A 25,569-nucleotide genomic window follows, 5' to 3' on the forward strand; every position below is an offset into this window, starting at 1 on the left:
TAGGAAGAGCAGAGACGGGAGAGTTGACAGGGGGAGAACGCATCGGGTAGATGTCTTCTTCCTTACCGCGCTTTCCCTCAGCTACAATCGTCTCCTTAATGAGGTAAAGTGAAATATGAGTACTATTAGGTCAGTTTCTAACTAAAACTGCTGCCAGGTCTCTGAGAACATGGCTTTCCTTGGTCTGCTCCTGAGAACAGTGCTCATCCCTCATGCAAGGGGGGAAATCCGACATCTTGTACCACAGAGAATTACTAGTGATTTCCTGGAAGTCAATGCCACTGTCTTATTAATGTCATTTGGTAATTTGCAACGACGTGAATGGAGCTAGAGTGTATTACGCTAAACGAAATAAGTCAGTCAGAGAAAGACAAATACCATATGATTTCATGCACATGTGGAATTTAAGAAACAAAACAGGTGAACATAGGGGAAGGGAGGGAGGAAAGAGAGGGAAGCAAACTATAAGAGACTCTTAAGGATAGAGAACTAACTGAGCGGTGATGGAGGGAGGTGTGTGGGGGAATGGGTGATGGGTATTAAGGAGGGCACTTGTTGTGATGAGCACTGGGTGTTGTATGTAAGTGATGAATCACTGAATTCTACTCCAGAAACCAATATTGCACCGTATGTTAACTAATAAGAATTCAAATAAAAACTTAAAAAAAATCAATGTCTGGTAACGTAGTAGCGGTAGTTTATGTTCACTGGGCACTTACCATGACAACCAGGTTCTCAGTGCCTTTCATACACCAGGCCTTTTAATCCCCCAACAATCATGAAGGTTGGAACCATGATTACAGTAGTCCCCCCTTATCCGGGGTTTCAGTAACCTGTGGTCAAGCGCGGTCCAGAAGCAGATGATTGTCCTCCTGACGGACCATCAGTAGCAGCCTAACACTTCATCACAGTACCTACGTCATTCGCCCCTTTCGTCTCATCAGGCAGGCATTCACCCTCTCACATCCTCACAAGAAGGGTGAGTACAGCACAATAAGATATTTTGAGAGAGAGAGAAAGACCATGTTCGTGCAACTTTTATTACAGTAGTATGTTAAAATTATTCCATTTTATTATTAGTTATTGTTGTTATTCTCTTACCATGCCTCATTTATAAATTAAACTTTATCATAGGTATGTATGTATAGGAAAAAACTATGGATAGGGATCGGCACCATACATGGTCTCAGGCACCCACTGGGTATCCCCTGCAGATAAGAGGGGACTGCTGTATTCCCCTTTTTCAGAGAGGAAACTGATCCTACAGGAAGTTCAGGAGCTTACCCAAAGTCAACGGAAGAGCTCCGTCTCCCACACTCCAACCACTAACCACCATGGAACACAGCTTCTCTGGAGATCTCTTAATCCCTCTCCAAGTCTAGTACCTAGACTTTCCAGTCTAGATGCCAACTTTCCAGTCACCCAGGAGTTTCTATGTTCAGGTTCTATTTCAACTAACTCACTAGGCCCTTGTAAACAAGTTAATGTAAATAAGTTAATGTTCATTAGCTTATTTAACTCAAACGATATTGATCTTTTTTTAAGATTTTATTTACTTGTCAGAGAGAGAGAGAGCAGAAGCAGGGGGAGCGGCAGAGAGAGAGAGAGAGAAGCAGACTCCCCACTGAGCAGGGAGCCCGATGCAGGACTTGATCCCAGGACTCTGGGATCATGACCTGAGCCAAAGGCAGACGCTTAACCGACTGAGCCACCCAGGTGTCCCATGGCTGATATGGATCTTCTTAAGAAGAGGTCATGTTAGCTTCATCTGTAATAGGTTTGAGAAGACTAACAAATTTGCTCCATGCCACATTGCTATGTTTTATAGAGTTCAGCCTCCACTGGGCTGCCTCCACATCCTCCCGCCCTGTGACACCAGCAGGCAAAGCTGTGTCAGAGAAGGGACACGGATAATGGGAGGCAAGACAGCAGGAACAGATCAGCTGGGATCATGTTCCCCTGGCCTTGGTCCCCATTAGGACCCCAGCTAGGACTCTGGGCTCCTGAATCGGGGTCAGCCCTCTGACCCTGACCCCTTCTGTTCCGGGGTTTATGTAAGGCAGCTTCCTTTGGGTGGTGAGCAGGGGTCAGGCCACTTGAGAATAGAGAGGAGAGAACAGACCCCACTCACAATCCAGAACCGACCTCTGCCAGTCCCTGGGGTCCCAAAGGAGAGCCATTAAATGCTGCGACGGGCAATTTTTCATCATCAGGGAAAACGCACTGAGCCCTGGTGCCTCCCCATCAGCCCCAAATTTCTTCCCTGTCATTTTCCTTTGCTCTGAGTCTCTTTCATTCTTATTTCTTATTAAATTTTCTTTGTATTCTTTTGTGTTGTCCGTGCTTCTCCAACTGCCCCCAAATCTTTATGAGAAGCTGAGATGTAGGGAGATGAACCACAGTGGGTAAGGCGTCCTTGACGCTGTGAGGCCTCCCATCCCCTCAGAGAAACTTTTCAGTCACGAAGGGCCTGGCCCTGAAGTTCTCTGCCACCGGAGGAACAGCAATGACCCCGACTACTCGCTTCCTTTCACGAACTCAGCCACAGGCTTTTGAGCAGCTTGCTTCCAGTGGCCTAGCCAGGAGGCACTTGCACAGCAGGGGACCCCAGAACCCCTGAAACTCCTGTTTGTGGTTACTGCTTCTGGATTTCTCATCAAGTTGTCCCAGCCAGTGGCCATCAGAAAGTTGAATATGAATCTGGTGCCTCTCTGAGTGCGAGCATCTGCAGGAAACACGCGGCTGTCTCTTAGGTCTGCTGGGCCAGAGAGCCTGCCTGGTCTCTTCTGCCTCTGCCAGCAACAGAACGTACAGTACTGTCAGTTCCAAACAGTCTTTCGGCAGAGAATGCCTTGGGCACCCGAGGCAGAAATCCAATAATAGGCAGGGCTCTCAGCCAAGACACATTTGAATACCGTTGATAATTGCGTGAGCACCTTTGTTTCCCCAACGCAGCATTCTTTGTAAGCAGGGATCCTGCTAGCTGGGCGAGAAGCCACCATTCCCCATTTCATGGAGGGGGAGTTAGAAGTGTGGATGCGTCCAGGACACTAACCAAGGTCATCCCCTGGGTCTGTGGTAGAGGTGACTTCCCTCTGTAAGGCTGGTGTCCTATTTACAAGGACATCTGCCTTTAGGCAATACTAGTGCTGGGTGGAAGCTGCATTCAGCCCGTGATGTTACTCACCCTGCAAATGTGCTCATTGGGAGAAAGCTCACGATGAAACCTTAAAAAGAAATATTCTGCCATAGAGTACATCTACCCACCTCCATATCAATGCATGCCTACCCATGGAACTCTCCCCCCACCCCCACACACGCACCTTGCTTTCCCACTGTTTAGCATTTCTGGGAGCACAGAACTTCAGAGGGAGGCTCTGGCAGGTGGGCTAGGTGGCAACCTTAGATGCCTTTTTGGTTCATAGGGAAAGCCTCCTATGTTTGATAGGTTTATGTAAGGCTATATCAAACAAGAGCAGCAACATCAAAACCAGAAATTAAACCCATGTCCCTTTTCCTCTTCCTCTGTCATGACTGGTCAGCCAGACATGGCCTGGTCACCACAGTAGGCTCCCTATGGAAGTTGAGTTTTTCCTTGAAATGAATTAACAGATTATGAAACCGGGCCCATGTGGCATCTTTCAGAGGTTCTAATGAGGATTAAAAGCTGCACTATCCCTGTCCCAGATAGGCCAGTTGTTATTTCTCTGCCCACATCATTTGCTGGTGGGGGAAATGATCACATCCATAGGTCCCACTGAAGTTGGCCGTAGTTGACTAAAGTTGGACATCCAACCTAGAGGTGGGGAAAGCTGGAGTAGAGGGTACACCCCTGGGCTGGGTGGAGTCTAACAGGTTTCTCTTTCAAAATGTGCCTTACAAAACTCAGATGCTGTGATCAGATCTTCCGTTATGTAGCTCTGGGCCCATGCTGCTGCCGTGATGGGCCAGAGCCATAGTCATCGAGTATGACTACAGAAAGTTCTCAAGCAGGAAAAGCAAAACTGTTCAAATGAAGCAGATCTAATGTATTTCTTTGATTCTGAAGCATACCTTTTTTTCCTTCATGGTTTAACATTTGTGAAATCAGGATGTGTCTCACAAACACTCTGCCAGTTAGAACCATTATAGTTATCATGAACCAACTTCGCCTCAGCTGCTCACAACGCTGTGGCCCCAATGGAATTATACGCATTGTCAGAGCCACAGATACTGAGCTTGTTGTTGAAAAGATCTTCAGAAAGATTTCACTATGATCTGGCAGTCAAACAAGAAAGTCATTGTGTTTATAGAAATGCATGGAAATGGAGCAGGGGAGTATATATTTTATATTAACCAAGCAAATATTTGTTGTTGAAGGAATGATGGCAATCTCATATTTCCTTCAAAGCAAGAACTGAGTCCTTTGGAAATCCACAGGTGGAAGAAGCTCTGGTGCATTTTGTTACCGAGATCAGTGCACAAGAATGACTTATCAGCCACAAACACAATGCAACTAAATGCAGAAGGAATGCCAAATCCCTCAGAACAGATGAAAGACCTTCCAAAGCACCCCGAAGCTGGTGCACCCAATCCATGCATTGAGCAGGAACGTTGGTAAGGCTGTGCCTTAGTTTATTGGCATGGCAGTGTTTTCTTTCTTTTTTTTTTGTTGGTACAGAAAATAATGCTATGACTGAGAGCTGATGGAATCTTAGATGAGATGAGGTACAATAATAACAGCCATCAGACTGTGGCTGAACAGGCTTACCCTCAACCAAGAAGAAAGCCACAGGCACCTTGCATCTCAGCCACCTATTTGTCCACCAAGGGTGACAATGGGGGAAAGCAAAGTATTTCACACAGATCTGCAGAATTTCAAAGTCAAAGGCTTTGTGACTACTTCAGTTTAATACATGAAATGTACCACGTGTGCTACAAACTCAATACAAGCACCAAATGCTCAGAAACTTCCATTTTGTCATGGTTACTCATCAGTTTTAATTGGCATGTGCAGTAAAGACAAAGGATGGCAATAAGTGTCCCGTTCTTCTCTTTACTTCAGACTGAGTGCCCCCTGCTCCGAGGTGCATGCATTGGCATCCCTATTCCTTTACTGCCTTTCCCAGGCCCTTCCTTTGACCTCCCCACAGCAGCAGCCCATACATACCGGAGAAAGTTTAGACATAAGTTCAGTGTGTTTGTGTGTGTCTGTACATGTGTGCACAGAGCCAACATTTCTTCTCCCATTCCCAGCAGGTCTTCAGAAGTAGCACTGTGGGGGCGCCTGGGTGGCTCAGTCGGTTAAGCGTCTGCCTTCAGCTCAGGTCATGATCTCGGGGTCCTGGGATTGAGCCCTGCATTGGGCTCCCTGCTCAGTGGGGAGCCTGCTTCTCCCTCTCCCTCTGCACGTGGCTCCCCCTGCTTGTGCTTGCTCTCTCTCTCTCTCTCTGTCAAATAAATAAATAAAATATTTTTTTTTAAAAAAAGAAGTAGCACTATGAAACCATGAGTTCCTCTCAATGCACACATTTTTTTTAAAAAAAATCTATCAAGACAATATGTGCTTGTGTGTGTTTGCCCTTGATAAACCTCCCCCCATCTAAAATACCTCCATTTTCACCTGTCAAGAATATACTTTGAAGTATGTGGAGACTGGAAATACTAATATTGCATTCTTTTTGATAAAAAAAAAACTTAGGCCAACATTGTATATTAAATAAACACCGGAATTGAAAGGCCAACTTTGTCATAAATCAGTTGTCTGACATTCTCAGATTTGTGTATGGATTCTGCTCTGCTCCACAGAGTCATAGGTTTACTATTATACCAATTTCAGTAAGTTTTATACATTAAATTTTAATGACTGATAAAGCAAACATGCAATCATCATTTTACTTCTCAAAAGTATCTTAGGTAAACTCATCAAACTCAACACCAAAAGAACAAAGAATCCAATCAAGAAATGGGCAGAAGACATGAACAGACATTTTTCCAAAGAAGACATCCAAATGGCCAACAGACACATGAAAAAGTGTTCAATATAGCTCGGCATCAGGGAAATCCAAATCAAAACCTCAATGAGATACCACCTCACACCAGTCAGAATGGCTAAAATTAAGAATTCAGGAAACGACAGATGTTGGCGGGGATGCGGAGAAAGGGGAACCCTCCTACACTGTTGGTGGGAATGCAAGCTGGTGCAGCCACTCTGGAAAACAGTATGGAGGTTCCTCAAAAAGTTGAAAATAGAGCTACCATATGATCCAGCAATTGCACTCCTGGGTATTTACCCCAAAGATACAAAAGTAGGTATCCGAAAGGGTACGTGCATCCCGATGTTTATAGCAGCAATGTCCACAATAGCCAAACTGTGGAAAGAGCCAAGATGTCCATCGACAGATGAATGGATAAAGAAGATGTGGTATATATATACAATGGAATATTATGCAGCCATCAAAAGGAATGAGATCTTGCCATTTGCAACGACGTGAATGGAACTGGAGGGTATTATGCTGAGCGAAATAAGTCAAACAGAGAAAGACATGTATCATATGACCTCACTGATATGAGGAATTCTTAATCTCAGGAAACAAACTGAGGGTTGCTGGAGTGGGGGGTGGGGTGGGAGGGATGGGGTGACTGGGTGATGGACACTGGGGAGGGTATGTGCTCTGGTAAGCGCTGTGAACTGTGCAAGACAGTTGAATCACAGATCTGTACCTCTGAAACAAATAATGCAATATATGTTAAGAAAGAAAAAAAGAAGAAGAATGTAGCAGGAGGGGAAGAATGAAGGGGGGGAAATCGGAGGGGGAGAAGAACCATGAGAGACGATGGACTCTGAAAAACAAACTGAGGGTTCTACAGGGGAGGGGGGTGGGAGGATCGGTTAGCCTGGTGATGGGTATTGGGGAGGGCACGTTCTGCATGGAGCACTGGGTGTTATGCACAAACAATGAATCATGGAACACTATATCTAAAACTAATGATGTAATGTATGGGGATTAACATAGCAATAAAAAAATTTTAAAAAAAAGTGTCTTAGGTATTCTTCTTGTGAATTGTCAAGTAATTTGAACCAGTTAATTTAAGAAGGTTGGGATTCTTACTGGGATTGTATTTGTGTGTGTGTGTGTGTGTGTGTACACATATAGTTTGGGAAGATTGACATTTTCATATTATATTTTCCCAGCCAGCTATATAACATACCTCATTTTATATTTTATTTTCAATGTCTTGTGGCTTTCTCTATTTGGTTTTTATAGCTTTGCAAGCTACTGTATATTTTTGTTGCTACTGAGAATTGGATCTTTTTATTTCCATTTCTAACTTCGTGTTGCTTATGTAGAGAAAGGCTCTAGCACTTGTATATCACCAGCTAATCCATTCACCTTACTGTATCGTTAAATAGAGCCCCTGAGTTTTTCTAGGTATACAATTTTAACACTGGCAGATAAAATTATTCTTTCTCTTCTTTTCCAAAACTTACATATTTTAATTTCTTATATACTGGATTAGCTAAAATCTTGAAAGCGATTTTAAGTCATACAGCACCGCTTTCTAGCTCCTGATTTTAATAGCATTGGTTTTATATTTCTTATGACGATTGGCATTGGTTTCTCGTGATTAGTTAACACACTTATGTTTTACTTTTGCTTAGAAGTGTTTTTTCTTTTTGAGTTTCAGTTAACACACAGTAAAATACTGAGAATGTAAGTATAAAATCCGTGAGTTTTGCCAAATGTCCATGCCCATGTAACTAGTAGCCCAGAAGTTTTGGTTATTTACTGCTGCATAACAAATTGCTCCCAAACTGAGTAACTTAAGAACAATTTATTATTTCTCAAGACCTAACGGGTTGACCAGAGAGTTCTGCCTCACAAAGTGTCAGTGACTGGGATGCCTGGAAGGTCCAAATAGGCTGGCAATGGGGACTCACTACCAGCTGAGACTACAGACCTAGGCTTCAGTTCTCTTTGATGTGGCCCCTTCATGTGGCCGCTTGGGCAGCTGGGCTCCACAGAATGTTCCAAGAGGCCAAGACTAGAGTGACGTTCCATTAAGGTCCAGCCTTGAAAGTTACCATAATAGGCAACCCTTTCTTTGATTCTTATTTGTGACAGTTTTACTGGATAAGGTGAATTTTCACTTTTCTTCTTTTTCAGAAACTAAGCCATGAGCACAGTAACACAGTTTATTTTCTGCAACTCATTTAGTCGAAGTCTTAAGAATTGAAATTGCATGTGTTGAAGAATAAAATTCGGTTATTATGAAAAGGAACTGCTGGCTCCAATTTTACCTGTCAAATCTTGAAACCTAGAAAGGAAAGGCCAACATCACCTCTTCATCTGGTTGGTCAGAAAAGGTCACAGCACTAGACCACATTCAATGGGAAGAGAAGCCTTATGGCAGGAGAGTGGCGAAGTCACATTATAAAAGAACAGATGGAGTAGGAGGGACTGACTGTTATGACCGTCTTTGGAAGCACTGCCAAGCTGGTCTGGATATAGGACATGTCTGTCATCCCAGACAGTTTCCATGTGTTTTCTTCTAGTCATTCCCCACCCATCATAAGTACCAATGTTCTGTCCCAGTAGACTAGCTTTATCTGTCCTTAAACATCAGGTAAACAGGGCAATGTACTTATTCATCGTACCATTGATGGATATTTGGGTTGTTTTAAGGTTTTGTCTATCACGAGCAATGCTATGAACATTCTTATACGAGTCTTTTTGAAAATATATGTTTTCAGTTCTCCTGGGAAACACCTGGGCATAGAATTGCTGGGTCAGGGGCGCCTAGGTGGCTCACTTGGTTAAGCGTCTGCCATCAGCTCAGGTCATGATCCCAGGGTCCTGGGATTGAGCCCCACATTGGAGTCTCAGCTCAGCAGGGCGTCTGCTTCTCCCTTTTCCCCTTTGCCCCTCCCCTGGCTCATGCGCTCTCTCTCTCATAAATAAATAAAATTCTTTTTTAAAAAAAGAATTGCTGGGTCATATGGTAAGGGTATAGTTAACTTTATGATACTCTAAAACTATTTTCCAAAAATTATACCATTTTTTTCTCCTCCTATGAGGTGTGAGTGTTCTGGATGCAGTGCATCCTTGCCAGCATTTAGTGCTACCAGGCTTTCCCATTTTTTTAAGTGTCTTTCACAGAATTTTTTTTTTTTTGATGATGTCAGATTTATCAGTTTTTTTAAAAAATGGATCATGTCTATGGGGATTTAAGGAGTGCACTTGTGATAAGCACTGGGTGATGTATGGAATTGTTGAATCACTATATTGTATACCTGAAACTAACATAACACTGTGTTAACTATACTGGAATTAAAATTTAAAAAAAAATTCTAAAAAAGGATCATGTGTAAGAACTCTTTGCTTTATCCCAAATTGTGAAGATTTTTTCCTCTGTTTTATTCTAAAAGATTGATATTTCTATATTTTACATTTAGATCTGTGATATATTTTAAGTTAATTTTTCTATTAAGTGTGAAGTTTAGGTCAAGGTTAATTATTTTGTGTGTGATATCCAGTTTTTCCAGTGCCATCTATTGAAAAGAATAATATGACTCCATTGAATTGTCTTAGCACTTTTGTCAAAAATCAATTGGTCGCATATGTGTATGCATATTTCTAGACTCTCTGTTCTGCCCAGTGGATCTTTGTGCATATCGCTTTGCCAATACTGTACTGTTTTGATTAGACTAGCTTTATATTAATTCTTAAAATAGAGTAGTGTAATTCCTCCAACATTATTTTACTTTTTCAAGTTATTTTGGCTATTTCAGTTCCTTTGTCTTTACATATAAATTTTAGAATCAGCTTGTCTATATCCCAAAAATTCCTCCTTGAATTTTCATTTAAATTCCATTAAATCCAAAGATCAATTTGGGGAAATTGACATCTTTACTATGTTAAGTCTTCCAAATCATGATTACAATATATCTCTCCATTTATTTAGGTCTTTTTTGATTTCTTTCTTCAGCATTTTGTAAGTTTCAACACAGAGATCATATATTAGTTGTTGTTAAGTTTATAGTTAAGTATTTCATTTTTGGGAACCATTATAAAGGCCATTATTCTTTACAATTTCAGTTTTCAATTGTTCATTGCTAGTATATAGAAATACAATTGATTTTTTAAATTTTTTTATTGTTATGTTAATCCCCATACATTACATCATTAGTTTTAGATATAGTGTTCCATGATTCATTGTTTGTGCATAACACCCAGTGCTCCATGCAGAACGTGCCCTCCTCAATACCCATCACCAGGCTAACCCATCCTCCCACACCCCTCCCCTCTAGAACCCTCAGTTTGTTTTTCAGAGTCCATCGTCTCTCATGGTTCTTCTCCCCCTCCGATTTCCCCCCCTTCATTCTTCCCCTCCTGCTACATTCTTCTTCTTCTTTTTTTCTTTCTTAACATATGTTGCATTATTTGTTTCAGAGGTACAGATCTGAGATTCAACAGTCTTGCACAATTCACAGCGCTTACCAGAGCACATACCCTCCCCAGTGTCCATCACCCAGTCACCCCAGCCCTCCCACCCCACCCCCCACTCCAGCAACCCTCAGTTTGTTTCCTGAGATTAAGAATTCCTCATATCAGTGAGGTCATATGATACATGTCTTTCTCTGTTTGACTTATTTCGCTCAGCATAATACCCTCCAGTTCCATTCACGTCGTTGCAAATGGCAAGATCTCATTCCTTTTGATGGCTGCATAATATTCCATTGTATATATATACCACATCTTCTTTATCCATTCATCTGTTGATGGACATCTTGGCTCTTTCCACAGTTTGGCTATTGTGGACATTGCTGCTATAAACATCGGGGTGCACGTACCCTTTCAGGTCCCTACTTTAATACAATTGATTTTTATGTGTTGTCTTTGTATCCTGCAAACCTGCTAAACTCACTTATGTTCTAAGACCTTTTCTCTGCAAGATTTTCTACAAAGACAATTATGTCATCTGCAAACAGGGACATTTTATTCTTCCTTTCCAATCTGTATGCTTTTTGTTTTTCCTGCCTTCAAGAGTTAGCTAGGACTTCCAGTGCAATGATGAATAGGAGGGGTAAGAACATTCTTGCCTTGTTCCCAATCTTAAGGAGAAATCATCTAGGGACAGATACTAAACCACAGATCCAAGAAGCTCAGAGAACACCAAGCAGAATAAATCTATACATAAAAAGGGAAAAAGAAAAAGGAAAAAAAGAAAACACACCTACACATATCATAGTTGAACTTCTGAAAACTAAGGACAAAGACAAAATCTTGAAAGCAACCCAAGGAAAAAAAAAAAGAGACAAGTCACCTATAAAGAACAAGGATAGGAATTATCACCAATTCTCATCAGAAACCATAACTTTTTTTAAGTGCTGAGGAAAACACTGCCATTGTATGATTCTATACTCACCAAAAATATCTCTCAAAAGTCAAGACTTTTTCAAACAGACAAATACTGAGGACACTCATTGTTGGTAGACTTACTCTACAAGTAATGTGAGAGGAGGTTCTTCAGACAGAAGGAAGTTGATATAGCCAGAAACTAGTCCATACAAAGAAATGCAGAACATTGGAAACGGAATAAATATAGGTAAAATAAAACATTTATTTTTAATTGCTTTTCTTATCTGTTTAAAATCTGTTTAAAGCAAGTTATAACAATGTATTGTGTGTTTATAGCATATGTAAAAGTAAATTGTATGACAGATGGCACAAGGGATGTGTCTTTGTTTGGGCTGCTATCACAAAATGCCACAAGCTGGGTGGCTTGCAAACCACAGAAATTATTTCTTAATGTTCTGGAGGCTGGCAGTCAGAGATGAGGGTGCCAGCATGGTTGGGTGAAGACTCTCTTCCAGATAACAGCCTTCTCATTGTGCCCTCACAAGGCAGAAGGGGCTCGGGAACTCTGTGGGGTCTCTTTTATAAGAACACTAATCCCATTCATTGAGGGCTTCACAGCCTCATGACCCAGGAAGCTCCCAAAGGCTCCACCTCCAAATACCATCACATTGGACATTAGAATTTCAACATATGACTCTGAGGAGGAACACAAACATTCAGACCACAGCAGGACAGGCAATGTAAGAGTCTTATACTACATGCAAAGTGGTATAATATTATTTGAAACCAGATACGTATTTTATAAATTATAAATTTTATACATATTTTATAAATTGTTACAATTTATGTAATGTAAACCCTAGAGTAACCACCAAAAACATGCTCAGTTAAACCCAGAAAAATCAGAAAAGGAGGAAAAATCACAAGAACAAATGGAACAAATAGAAGACAGCTAGCAAACTGGCAGGTCTTAATCCAATCATATCAATAACCACTTCTAATTGTGAATAGTTTAATATGCCCATTAAAAGACAGAGATGATCAGATTGGATAAAAAAAAAACAAGACTCAACTATATGTTATCCAAAGAAAACCTACTTTAGGGATGCCTGGGTGCCTCAGTCCGTTAAGTGTCTGCCTTTGGCTCAGGTCATGATCCCAGGGTCCTGGGATCAAGTTCCGCATTGGGCTCCTTGCTCAGCAGGGAGTCTGCTTCTCCCTCTGCCTGCCATTCTCCCTGCTTGTTTGCTCTTTCTCTCTCTCTCTCTGACAAATAAATAAGATCTTAAAAAAAAAAAAGAAAGAAAGAAAACCTACTTTAAATATAAAGACATAAATAGGTTGAAAGTAAAAGGATGGGGAAATACATACCATTTTTTTGTACTAATCAAAAGCAAGCTGGAGTGGTTTCATTGATTTCAGACGAAGTAGATTTTAGAACAAGGAAGATTATCAGCAATAATATGAAACCAAAAATAGTAATTTTAAGTCTCATTTAAAATTTTATTAAAATATCACAGAAGAAAATAAAAAATTAGTTTCAGGGAATCTTAATGTTCAAACTGAACTTTAATTTCACGTGTGCTTTTACTTAGATACTCTTACTGTGTCTATACATGTATTACCATGTGCATACATGTATTAAATGATTACTGAAATTTTGTCACCTAGAAATATTAACCAAAGTCACATATCTTTCAGATTTGCACAAATAGCTTATTACTTGCAAGAAGATTTCATCTTTTTAGGCAAAGTGGTAGGGAAACATTCCAGCAGTTTGTTGAAAATGATTTAAGCTGTAGGCATGTAATGTGCTCTCTTCCTATTGTTGCCTGATGCAAACACAATTGGGAATCCAAGTAGGAATGAACTGAATTACATTCTCTGGCTATTGGGAATACTTTATATGCTTGTCTGAAGGTAGATAAGAGAAAGGAAGCTATGAGTTTGTTTACTATTCTTGCAATGTTTTCTCTCTTAGAGATATTAGAACTGGTGCAAGAGCATTTGCACATATCTGCCAGTAGATTTTAGGTCACTTTATCTTTGGGTTAGAGGGTAATATTGCTTTATAAATTTATGTAGGATAAATTGACTGGTAATACTTGATTTTGAGGCTGGATTATTTTATTGCTAATGTATAGTAATATTCAAAAGGCTTATAAATAATGAACATACATTTGTGACTTAGGGCTATTAAAATGCTCAGCAACAAATTCCAGCTAATCTGATTTAATTGACATTATGTCAGAGGTTTTGAAGTTCTTGATAAAGGGCCAAGAATAAAAGATTCCCAAGGGTGGCAACTACAGGTAGTAATGATTCTAATATGCTCACTAATCCATTTATAATGAAATAGTTATTGGCTAGATATTATAAACGATTAAAGTACCTAAAAGAATATAATGTGTGTGGGCAGATTGTTACCTCAGAACACCTTAAAATAGATTCCTGGGTGTTAATAACATTAATATTAATAAGATTCATGCAGGACTGTAGGGAAATAGTTACTGCAAGTGGCCCAGTACAGCTCCTCTGGGGTGGGGGAGAACCTATCTGGCACTGCAGGGCCTTCAGGTTCTGGTTTTGCAGTATCATCTTGTACAACTTCAGGCAAGACACTAAAGCTGTGTACATGTGTGCCTCCAATTCTTCGACTGTGAAAAAGTATCAAATGATTTCCCAAAGTGATCTGTAGGATCAACTCAAATGAGAAGATAGCTAAGAACTTATGTGGGAGAAGATTAGAGAGAAACATCCCAAATGTGGGTGAGGAACATGGGGATCAGCTCATAATGCAGAGGCATGAGTGGCTCCGTCTCAGTTATTCCGCTGCTTGCCTTGGCAACAGGACTCTTGATGTCGGGTTTTACGCGATCAATTGTCTTTTTGCCAAACAAGAAAATACTTGAGAAATGTCAACACCTGATAGTGGTGTTCATGTTAAACTACTCTCAAAATAAAGGAAGTTTCGCCTGCTTTCTGGAATTATGAGTATACCACAAATTAACCAAAGTGCATCATTTGAGAAAGATGAGTTTTGATGATACAGAATCAAAGAATTAAAGTGATTATTTTTTTTATCACATTTTCCTTTATTTTCAAAATGCATTTTTCTCTAGGGAGAAAAAACACCTGTACAAAAAATATTTTTAAAATATTTTTATTTAAATTCAATTAGCCAACATATAGTACATCATTAGTTTTTGATATAGTGCTCAACAATTCATTAGTTGTGTATAACACCCAGTGCTCAGCACCACACGTGCCCTCCTTAATACCCATAACCTGGCTAACCCATCCCCTCACCCCCCTCCCTTCTGTAACCCTAAGTTGGTTTCTTGGAGTCAAGAGTCTCTCATGGTTTGTCTCCCTCTCTGCTTTCTTCCCATTCAGTTTTCCCTCCCTTCCCCTATGATCCTCTGCGCTATTTCTTATATTCCACATATGAGCGAAACCATATAAAAATTTTTTTTAATAAAAGAAGATAAAGATGCTGCAGAGGGAGGAGATTAACATTTATGGACCACTTTGTGCACATTATGCCTTGACTCCCGACATCATTGCCCACATTTTCACTGTAAAGCAAAGCAAAATTCAAAGAGAAGTAAAACCAGTTTGTCTAAGCTTCCTCAGTCGGATTTCCTACTTGTTTTGACCAGCTCCAAGCTCATTTGCTTTCCAACATGTCACAGGCCATGAAAGAACCTAAACAGAAGACCAAGAGCACAGTTAAATTCCTTTGAAAACGATCCCATTTCCATGAAGAACACTGTCTCAAAATATTTACTTTTAGTATTTTTAGTCTTCCTTCCCCATGGCAGACACTGAGTCTTGAAATTTAAAGCTCCTTTTAAACTTGACCTATTTCTGAAATTTAAAAACATTGATTTTGCAGTCAACAGATTCTTAGAAAATGCCAACATGACTACCAACATTTCTAAGGGCTCCCCACGTGGCGTTTCACCTATTTTAGCTGAACCTCAATCAGTCAGAGCTCTGTATACAAAGCTTTGCTTGCCCAAATTCCTATGTGAAGTGAGAGAGAAACCCAGGACAATAAAACTCTCTTTCATTTGTCCTTGATGTTTATAAAGTACTAGGTTTGGACTTTGCAGCTACAAACTTCAAACTATACTGTGGAACCAGGAATTCTACATATGATTAAATCAAGTTACAAACACTTGATAGAGACTTTCTCAATCTAGAAATACTACCAAAATTTGGAAACTCACAATGGTACTGAAACCAGAATTTGATGGGTAGTCAATTGTCAAACTCTAGTAAAAGTTTTCACTCTAATAAGGCAGATGGGTGTAGCCAAACAAATGTCAATAGATGGCCTATGCTTTATCCCATGTACCAGCTCTGGTTGTTGGTATTTGTTGTTGTGGTAAGGAAGTAAAACTTCTTCCCCTCTCCCACTGTGTGTCTTCTGGAGCAATCAGACATCAGGGCAGCTGCCTGTCTGCCAGCTGGGTGCTGTATCTTAGGGTGGTCAACGTATTATTCCTGTGCCTTTATTCCATGGAAGTCTTATATGCCCACGTGGAGCCTAGAACTTCTAGAAGATGTCAGGGCAGGGGTGGTAGAGAGGGACTCTAAGACTGGTGGCTTTCTAAGAAGTTTAGCATTCATGGTATAAGAACTTGGGAATGAGAGAAATAAAATTTCCCCTCAAGAGCCAGATTGCAAATTCATCAGGTAATGAAATGGAGAAAACTGACTGTATGGAGTCAGCACAGAAATCTACTTGGCAGGCCCTCACTCTAATCAGATCAAGTGTACTGGCACCTAAAGGAAGAATCTCCATCAGAAGAGGGCCTGCACCCACCATGTTGAAACAAGAGAAGCCAGGTAAACAAGGATGATGAGAAGCTACCTCTGTTCAGTGGAGAGAGGTTCACACCCAGTAGACCTAGAGCGTTAGGGTTGGATGGTGAAGACAACTTTACTATGATGATGGATGTAGACATGGTGAATCACTGTTAACAGATTCTGGGTATTCTTGGACGGCCACTCTCAGACTATCCCAAACGTAAGAGGAAAACATCCAGCTATGATGTCCTAATAGCATGGATTATTTCTTTTATTTAACTCCCTTTGTTCTGCTTCTACCCTTACCAGTCGACCATAGAATTACTTGGCTCCCTGCAAAAGTGTGCCCACGGGAAGTTTATGGGCTCCCTTGGGCTTCAGAATTTTCTCTCCATGGTAGTGATTTCTCAATGCAAATCAGAGCTGGGGCTCTGATTGTGGTTTAGCTTTGAGATAACTCTGTTCCAGGGAAATAGCATGCTACTGATTTGGACTTTATTCTACTTCTTGAGACAGTTCTTGTAAACTATTAATCTAGCCTGTTTATTTTCAACTTTAGTCCCACTCATGAGCTTTATTAATGTGAAACCTGCCTGAGAGATGAATCCATTCTCAGGATGCTGATAAAATAAACACAAATAAGGAAGCTGAGGACCAGTGAAGGGGAACAGTGCCACTAAGCAAGGCTTCTTTGGGGAAGACTTTGTGTCCTCTTGACACAACCTGCCATCACCACAGGCCTAGGAGCATGTCCACAGCCAGAGGTACATCTCTGTAGGTGCGGACAGAGAGAGAAAGAGCACAGCAAGCAGCATGGCTCAGATTATTATTCCCATCACCCTTCATCCAGTCCAGATCATCAGAGAACCAGGCACTGGGATGGAAAAAGTCCCTGACTCACAGAGCAGTGATGCTGGGAAGACTGTGAGTGGTGAAGAATCCTTGAGGCTACAACACAAATGCACAGCTGCACATTGATAAAAATATTGCAGATGCCCTTCAACAGACGAATGGATAAAGAAGCTGTGGTCCATATATACAATGGAATATTACTCAGCCATCAGAAAGGATGATTACCCACCATTTGCATCGACATGGATGAAACTGGAGGAGATTACGCTAAGTGAAATAAGTCAAGTAGAGAAAGACAATTATCATATGGTTTCACTTATATGTGGAACATAAGGAATATCATGGAGGACATTAAGAGAAGGAAGGGAAAAATGAAGGGGGGGAATCAGAGGGGGAGATGAACCATGAGAGACTATGGACTCCGGGAAACAAACTGAGGGTTTCAGGGGAGGGGTGGATGGGTTAGCCCGGTGATGGGTATTAAGGAGGGCGCGTATTTCATGGAGCACTGGGTATTATACGCAAAAAATGAATCATGGAACACTACATCAAAAACTAATGATGTACTGTATGGTGACTAACATAACATAATAAAAATTTTTTTTAATTTTAAAAAAAGAAAAAAAAGAAAAAAATCCAAAAAAAAATATTGCAGAAGAAGAATACAGAGCATTTTCTTGGATGAGTTCATGTTAGAAGGAAGATCAAAAACAACATCCCATAATTGGTAAAAGGGCACGTGTGCTTCAACAGAGACACAGAGGGAAAAAGATAAAGATGCTTCAATATGAACATGAGTCTTCTGGTAGATGAGAGAAGAGCAGGGAAAACAAGGGGAAGGTCCAGAAGAAAGGGCTTCGGGCAACACCGGCCTTGACTTAGAAGGATTCAGGGATAGGGACACACCTGTCACAGAAGATCACATCACCGTGCCTCCCAGAGGGAGGCCCCCTTTCAAGTACCACAAAAGAAGGAAACTAAATTTGTTGGGTTGAATAGTTCTAGTGGAATTTCCCCTGAGTTTCCCCTTTTCCCACTGGGCATCCCTTCCATCAAAAGACTTTCCAATATAGTTTAATCTAGAAACCACATCTTGGTTTGTTTCTATGGCACAAGGTGATGGCCGTTTCTTCCCCATATTTAGGAGGGCTTGGCCACACAAGGGCATGGAGGGCTTGGTCACACAAGGGCATGGAGAAGAGACAGCAGGTCCACGAGCATCTAGGGACCTAGAGATTGCCCTTAAGTTGGGAGACAATGATTCAGAAAAAAAGCTGGAGAGATGGAATAACACCCCACCCAAGACACATGATAGGATGCATAATGAGATATTTTGGTCTTACAGCTGAAAAGGAGTCTATTGTGCTTTATGTCCTGGACTTGATCGTGGGCATGCAATGGAGTGAGTGTTTTCACCAACATACCTCCGAATGTGTGCTGTATTTGTTCAGCCAAGAGTCTTTCCATAAAGCTGGGAGAAAGAATGACGTTATAAATATAGTCTCTAAATATACAGACATGATAAAATTTGACTGAGAGTACCCTCAAAGGGCAGATTCTATTTATGTGGAGCCAGGCAGAGGAACTTGGGAGAATGGAAATGTTCAATGGGAATTTTAAGTGGAATTCCAAAAGCTACACAAAGTGATCCCTCCATAGCTTCAAATCTTTAGCGGAAGAGACAAACACCTTAAGGGGCTCTGTGTAGACAGGAGTGAAATGTCTGAGTCAGGCAGCATAGAAAAGATGACCACTGACACCTGAGTTACACATTCAGTGCTTGCTTCAGCAGCACATATACTAAAATTGGAACACTAGCATAGCCCTTGTGCAAGAATGCAATGTAAATTCCTGAGCTACACATTCATTTGTGCAAATCAATACTTAGTGAACACGCACGACCCTTAATGTGGGCTCAAGGTATCAGAGCCTGCTGGAAGCCTTCAACCATTCCCCGCTAGGGTGAAGTCTTAGCTCCTTAGCGCCAAGGCCCTCAGAACTCCAAATTCAATTTCACTCTTGTCATCCACACACTTCATTCAACTCTGGAGAACACAATGTGGGAGGGTCAGTGCCCTGAGGGAGCCCCCTCTGTGATGATCCTCCTCATCCACAGGAGACAGGCTCATTCGCCACAACCACAAGTGATTTCCCATTTCCACCTACAGCCTCCATACCTCCAGAAGCCTCAGGACTCCTTCACTGATAAAATCCAAGTGGGAGTGAAACAGAGGGAGCAAAGACCCCCGCCCCAATGCAACCAGACTGAAATCAGTGAAGGAACAAAAGAAGTTACAAGCCCGAGATGGTCAACCAACTTCGTAAATCTGTATTTCAGTATGAAGTATGCCAGTTTAAGAACACAACCCCTGACATTCCCAGTGCAGATGGCCATGAGAAGTGCAATGAGCGTGTAGATTTTTTTAGGAGAAATCTTAGTGTATTAGTTTCAATTGCTGCTTTAACAAATTACCACAAACTTAGCAGCTTAAAAGAGAACATAAGTGTGTTATTTCAAAGTTCTATAGGTCAGAAATGTAAGTTGGCTTAGCTGGGTTCTATGCTCTGGGTTTTGTAAAGTAGAATTCAGAGTGACAGACAGTAGGCTCTTGTTGGGAGGCTCAGGGAAGAATCTGCTTCCAAGCTCATTCAGATTTTTGCAGAATCCAGTTCCTTGCAGCTGTAAAACTGAGGTCTTATTTCCTTGCTGGCTAGCACATGGGGGCCACCCTTAGCTCTTAGAGGCCACACTCAGGTCCTTGTACACAGTCCCTACATCTCAGAACCAAAAAGGGCATGTTGAATCCTTCTCATGCTCGAATCCCTCTGATTACTTCTTCTGCCACATTTCTGACTTCAGCCAGAGAAAGTTCTCTGTTTTTAAGGGTTCATATGGTTAGAGTGGGCCTACCCAGGTAATCTAGGATAATCTGTCTTAACCTTAATTACAGGTGCAAGTCCCTTTGCCATAATCACAAGTTCTAGGGGTTAGGGTGTGGACACTTTTGCAGTGTGGGGGGGGGCATTATTTTGCCTTCCATACTTGACTTATGTCTAAGTTGGGTTCTGCAGAGGTAGACCCTGATATGAGAATTCAAATGAAAGTAATTAGGAAATGCTTCTGGAAAAAAAAAAAAAACCTGAGGAGGTAAAAGGGAAGTGGGATCAGGAAAGGAATAACGCCAATAATGCCAAGCAAAGTGTGATATCAAGCAAAGTCCCACAGATGAAATTGGGCTCAACCTTGCAGGGGTGCTCTAGAGACAGGTTAGGCACACCTCAGAGGCAAGGAAACTGGAGTGTTTATACCCTGCATCCATCAATTGTTGGTTAAGGGCTGACTCTGGGTTGGGGGCACATAAATTCCCAGGCATGTCTGGTTCTTCATGTGCACAGGCCAAGCAGACCCCTAGCCTGAGGGCAGACGCTGACCTAGGTGCAGCTGCTGGCCTACTGGGAGAGAAAGCGCATGGGGAGCCAGCATGCACAAAAATAGTAACGGGATCAGGAGACACGGATGTAGTGTGCTAAGAAAATCTGCTACAACTTTGCTGCAGAGGATCCCAGCAGGAGGTGACAGGATCAAGTGCTCTAGAGAACAACCCTGGCAGAATTATTTCTGGGGAAACGAACAAGCTGGGAACCAAGTAGCCATAAGGCCCCAGAATCATACAGAAATGTAAACTATTAGCTACCAGCCACTGGGGACAGAGGTTAAACTCCAGAGAAGTACCAGAGAAGGCTGAATTGGGTAGAGTTCCAAGATCCCCATTGCTGAGTTTGAGGAACCCTTAGTAGATAGACTCCTTGCCACGAAGCCTAGTTCTTGTCTTTGTCCATGTGGCTCTTTCAGTCAGGAATGTTCTCATTTTCTGCTTATCCAAATCCTACGTTAGTCTAAGCCTCCTCCCTCATGAAGCAAATCCTGGTTCCCCCAGGCCTGGATGTCCCAGGACCTTGTCAGAATCTCTTCTGTGAAATTTATGACTTCGAATCTGACACAATGCTATTTCTGTCCATGTCTTATCTGCCCGGCTAGACCACGCTTCCGGGGAGCAGGAACCTTGCTGCATCAGCTCCATGCACAGTGCCTGGCACAGTGCCTCAAATGTGGAGGTGCTCGTTAAGCGGGGTCTAATAGTCACCTGAATGTCTTCCTGCTCCCCGTCAATACACACAGAGCACATGTCAGCACATGACTGGCTTGGGAAGTAGTGGGACACTTCCCGAGCTCAGGCTGCCCACAGGGCCATTTGGGATGCACTCAGTTCTTTCTTCCACTATCCCTGCCCTTAGACAGCCCATTTCCTGGCATCAAGCTGACAGCAGCAATTCTTCCTGTGATTACTACCAATTCTGAATTTTCTTCCCTGACCAAGTAGATTTCATCAACTGCATTTCTACATTTCCAGCAGTTTTGGTTCCCAGAAAGCAAACAGGACAGAACAGAGAAGTGCTTCTTCTCGGTGACATGCCTGGCAGCAATCTGGAACAGACAGCCCTGATTCTTGCTGATCATTGTTGACAGAGTGAGGTGAGGAAGAGCCTCAAGCCCTCAGATTCCAGGTTTCCCTTCACTGGCCCTTTTGCCAGGCCCCCCAGGCCGTGAAGATGAGGTGTCAGACCTTTAGCCAGCAGAGGTTCAGAGGTTTTCATTCAGCTCCCCTGGCCTTCGGTATCCTGTTGCCAGACCTACTCTCTGAGGAACAAGTGTTCCACTGAGCATGAGCCAAATCCAGCTAAACTGGGCCAGGCTTTGGAGTCCACATGCTTCTGCCTGAGCCCTGCCTCTGCTCCTAACTGCCTTGGTAACCCTGGGAAAATTATTCAGCCTCTCTAACTCTGTGAAAAAGAGAGACTCAGTTTCCAAAAAGGGATTCCCAAAGGTATGTCTATCTCATAGGGGAGTGTGAGGTTCAGCTGATAAAACTGATATGCAAATGTGTTCAAAGCTGTTGGGTGCTGCACATGTTAAGAAAGTTATTCCAGTCTCAAGTTCAAAGAGAAACAGCCCTCAAGTCATTTTGTGGGTCTTTGGACCAGGAAGTGAAAGATGGGGTGGTAGGGAAGAGATACATCTAAACAGATGAGGCTCCTTGTAACATGACTGAGTCACACACTCACCCATCTATGTACAATCATTTTTCATTCAGTCTGTAATTATTGAGTGCTCACTACATGCCAGACACTGTTCTAGGTGCTGGACGCAAATCTGAAGGCGGGGAGATGCCAAGGAATGTGATTTCTGTAATTCAGGCTCAAGATGACGATGCCTTGAGTGAATGAATGCAGCAGGAATGAAGTGAAGTACATAGATTTAATTAATATTTGGAAAGTTGACATAACAGAGTAAGATTTTGGGAATGAGGGAGAGGGATGTTGGTAAGAGAAGAAATAGAGTCAAAGATGCCTCCTATTTTCTGGCTTGAGCAAAGAGATAGATGATGGTGTCACAGAGTAGGGGGACCATGGGAGAGGAGCAGTTTGGGTAAGGGACATGGTGAGTTCAGGTTGGGTCACAGTGAGTTTAAACTCCCTATGGGACATCAAATGAAAAATATTTGTTAAAGACTAGGTCTAGAAATTGGGGGGGGGAGCTAGAGTCAGCAAATGGACTTGGGAAATAACAACACACAGATGGGGATGAATGGGACTACCCACTGAGTATTTATTACACATAGAGATACAGAGGTGGAGGGTCTTTGCCTTCAAGAAGTTTATGGTCTAATGGAGGAGACAGACACAAGACTTGATCCTAATATAATAGCATAGTGCACAAAGGGAGTACAGAGGATTGTGGAAAGCCAGAGAAGGAAGATATTAATTCTTCCTGGAAAGGTTGCAAAAAGCTTCCAATAGAGCTGAAATTTGCTTTGGGCCTGAAGGGTGTGCCAGGTGACGAAGAGGCTGGGGGATGTGGGAGTAATGCAAAGAGCCAGAGCAGAGGAACTGAGAAAACAAGCCCAAGTAAACTGTGGCATTTTTACAGGTGCTGGGCACTGTGGGGTGGGAGGTTACAGAGTGGGGAGGGTAGACAAGAGGCTGAGATGGCCTACTGAAGTCCAGGTATGCAGGCAAAGGGGCATGGCGGTAATTCTGTGGCCTCTGGAGATTTTCTTCTTTTGTTTGTTTGTTTTGTAGGGAATGAACACAACCAAATCTGCATTTTCAAGGGATTACCCTGGCAACACTGTGGAAGCTGGACTGGGCAAAGAAACTGGTTAGAACTTTTGTGTCAGAGCATCAGTGCATTTTCTGTTGCTTTCTTCCCTTGCTGTTGAGATCCAGGGCTGGAAGAGAACTAGGGCTTGTGGTCTATCTGAGCATTAACCCTTGCTGAGTCTTTGTGCAAAATACTTTACATTTCGCGGATTTCAGTGGTGAAATGAATTTTACGATAACCTTACTTTCTTCAGTATATTCTGGAGGGTGCAATAAGAAATCTATGACACAGGTTTAAAAGTATTCAGTGGGCTTTATGAAGGGTTATTTTTCATGCATGGTAGGGCAGGGTCTTTGGTAGATCAGGTCAAGAGGCAGAAAGTGTATTAGTATAAGAACTCATCTAAGTTTGGCCATGGAAAGCCATCAAAATTAGCAAGAGAAAGGTTTGTTTCTCCTGTAGAGGCAACTATCTGAAGACTCTGAAATGTCTAAGTCAATTCTCCTTTGAGAGACTATGGATCTGCCAGTGCCCTTTCACAAAAGAGTAAAAACCCCTGATTAACATGGTCTTCAGAACCTTGAATGAGTATCATGACAGAATGAGAGGTGAATGGGAGGGAGTAGGGTTGCTGAAGTTGGGAAAGACCCAGGGATTTGGTGCCGAGATGGATTCCTGACAGCCCATTCTAGATGGGCTTCAGAGGGACTGACAGTGAGTCAAGAAGAGTACTGTTTTTTCCCATCTTCTACAGCAGAGCTGTCCAATAGAAGTATGATGCAAGCCCCATATGCAATTTTAACCTTTCTAGTACCCACATCTTTAAAAGTAAAAAGAAATGGGTAAATCCAATGTTAATAGCATATTTTATTTAACACAATATATGCAAAATATTATAATTTATCAGGTAATCAATATTTTTAAATTAATATATTTAAAAATTTTTTGGACAAAGTCTTCAAAATCGAAGTGTATTTTGTACTTAACCATATCTTAATTTGGACTAGTCACATTTTGTATGCTCAATATCTACATGTGACTCATTGCTACCATATTGGACAGTATAGTTCTAGACTGTGTGTAATCTTAATCATCTCATGATAAAGTAATTAGTTCTATTCTTAGTGATAAATTGGCCCTCACTTCTTGGTATTGCAGACATAACTGAAGGTTACATGTATTTTCTTCCAAGCAGTACTGGTTTTGAGAATTTTTCATTAATGTGACTGAAAAATGCCACATTTCATCTCCTAATTAAAACATACTTCATATAGATTTTTGGAATATAAGTTAGAAATTGCCCACCACTCTTCCACCACAAAGAGACCGCGCCATGTATATTTCGGGAAATAGATGTGCAGCTGACAGGACTATTAGAAGCTATTCAATAATCCTCTATGTTTGGGATCTTGGTTAATTTAGTAAATGTCTAATACCTAATTTCACTGTAGTCCTTCCCCATTGAGTTCCTAGAGTGAAAATCTTACCCAGTTTTGCATTGTTTACTGATCCACCTTTTCCCTTGCTCTGAGGAAGGAAATATAACTATTTCAGCTCAGAGACGAGTATGTGGCAGATGTGAATTTCCATTTTAATCTTGCATTTATTGCCAGGGACTCTTTGCTCATTGACCAAGCTCCCTTTGACCCAATGCTTTGGCCACTAAAGACTTGGCAGTAGAATGGACAGCCACAGCAGGAGTGGAGAAGTGGGTTCCAAAAAGGAAGAAGAGAAAGTAAAAGGGAAAACCAGTTGTGATATCTCCAATGCCACTTCTTATGGAAAGAGATAGGACTGAGTCCAGGAGAACCCTTTAGGAGGGAGGGATCTTGGATATTGTGGTAAAGAGGACCACCCACTAGCTTAGAAGGCACTTTTGTGGGAATTAGAAGGAAAAAATGCCCCCTCTGAGCAGATGTAATTTCATAAATGGCACAGTCCAGTGAAAATCATGGGCTGGATTTTAGCCCTCATTCAGTGCTCCCCGAGCCAGCCATCATTGTGCAGTGTACAACTTGCAGAACTGGGCACTGCATTCCTCATAGTACACCATTCACACACACACTCCCTGGGATTGTGAGAGGAGGTCAGGATCTGCTGTTGAGGGCTTGTGGGATGGGAATGAACCCCTGGATGCCAGAGTCTGTTGACCCAGAGATAATCCTGAGCAGGGACCTGCTGGTGTCATTGAGGCCAATGGTGGGCTCTTACCTAGTGCTTCCCTTCAGCTCCTGTTTTATTTCTCTGCCTTTACTCGGGACTGGAAGTCCCTGGGAACCAAGGGACAACAAGGTGATGGAAGGTAAAGAGCTCTGGCCCTGAGGGTCAAAGAGGATCAACTGAAGGCAAGTCACTCTTCTTACACTGGGTCTTCCCTTCCAACTCTGAGAGCTC

The sequence above is a fragment of the Halichoerus grypus genome, chromosome 1, assembly GCF_964656455.1.
Source record: "Halichoerus grypus chromosome 1, mHalGry1.hap1.1, whole genome shotgun sequence".
In the NCBI taxonomy this organism is placed as follows: Eukaryota; Metazoa; Chordata; class Mammalia; order Carnivora; family Phocidae; genus Halichoerus; species Halichoerus grypus.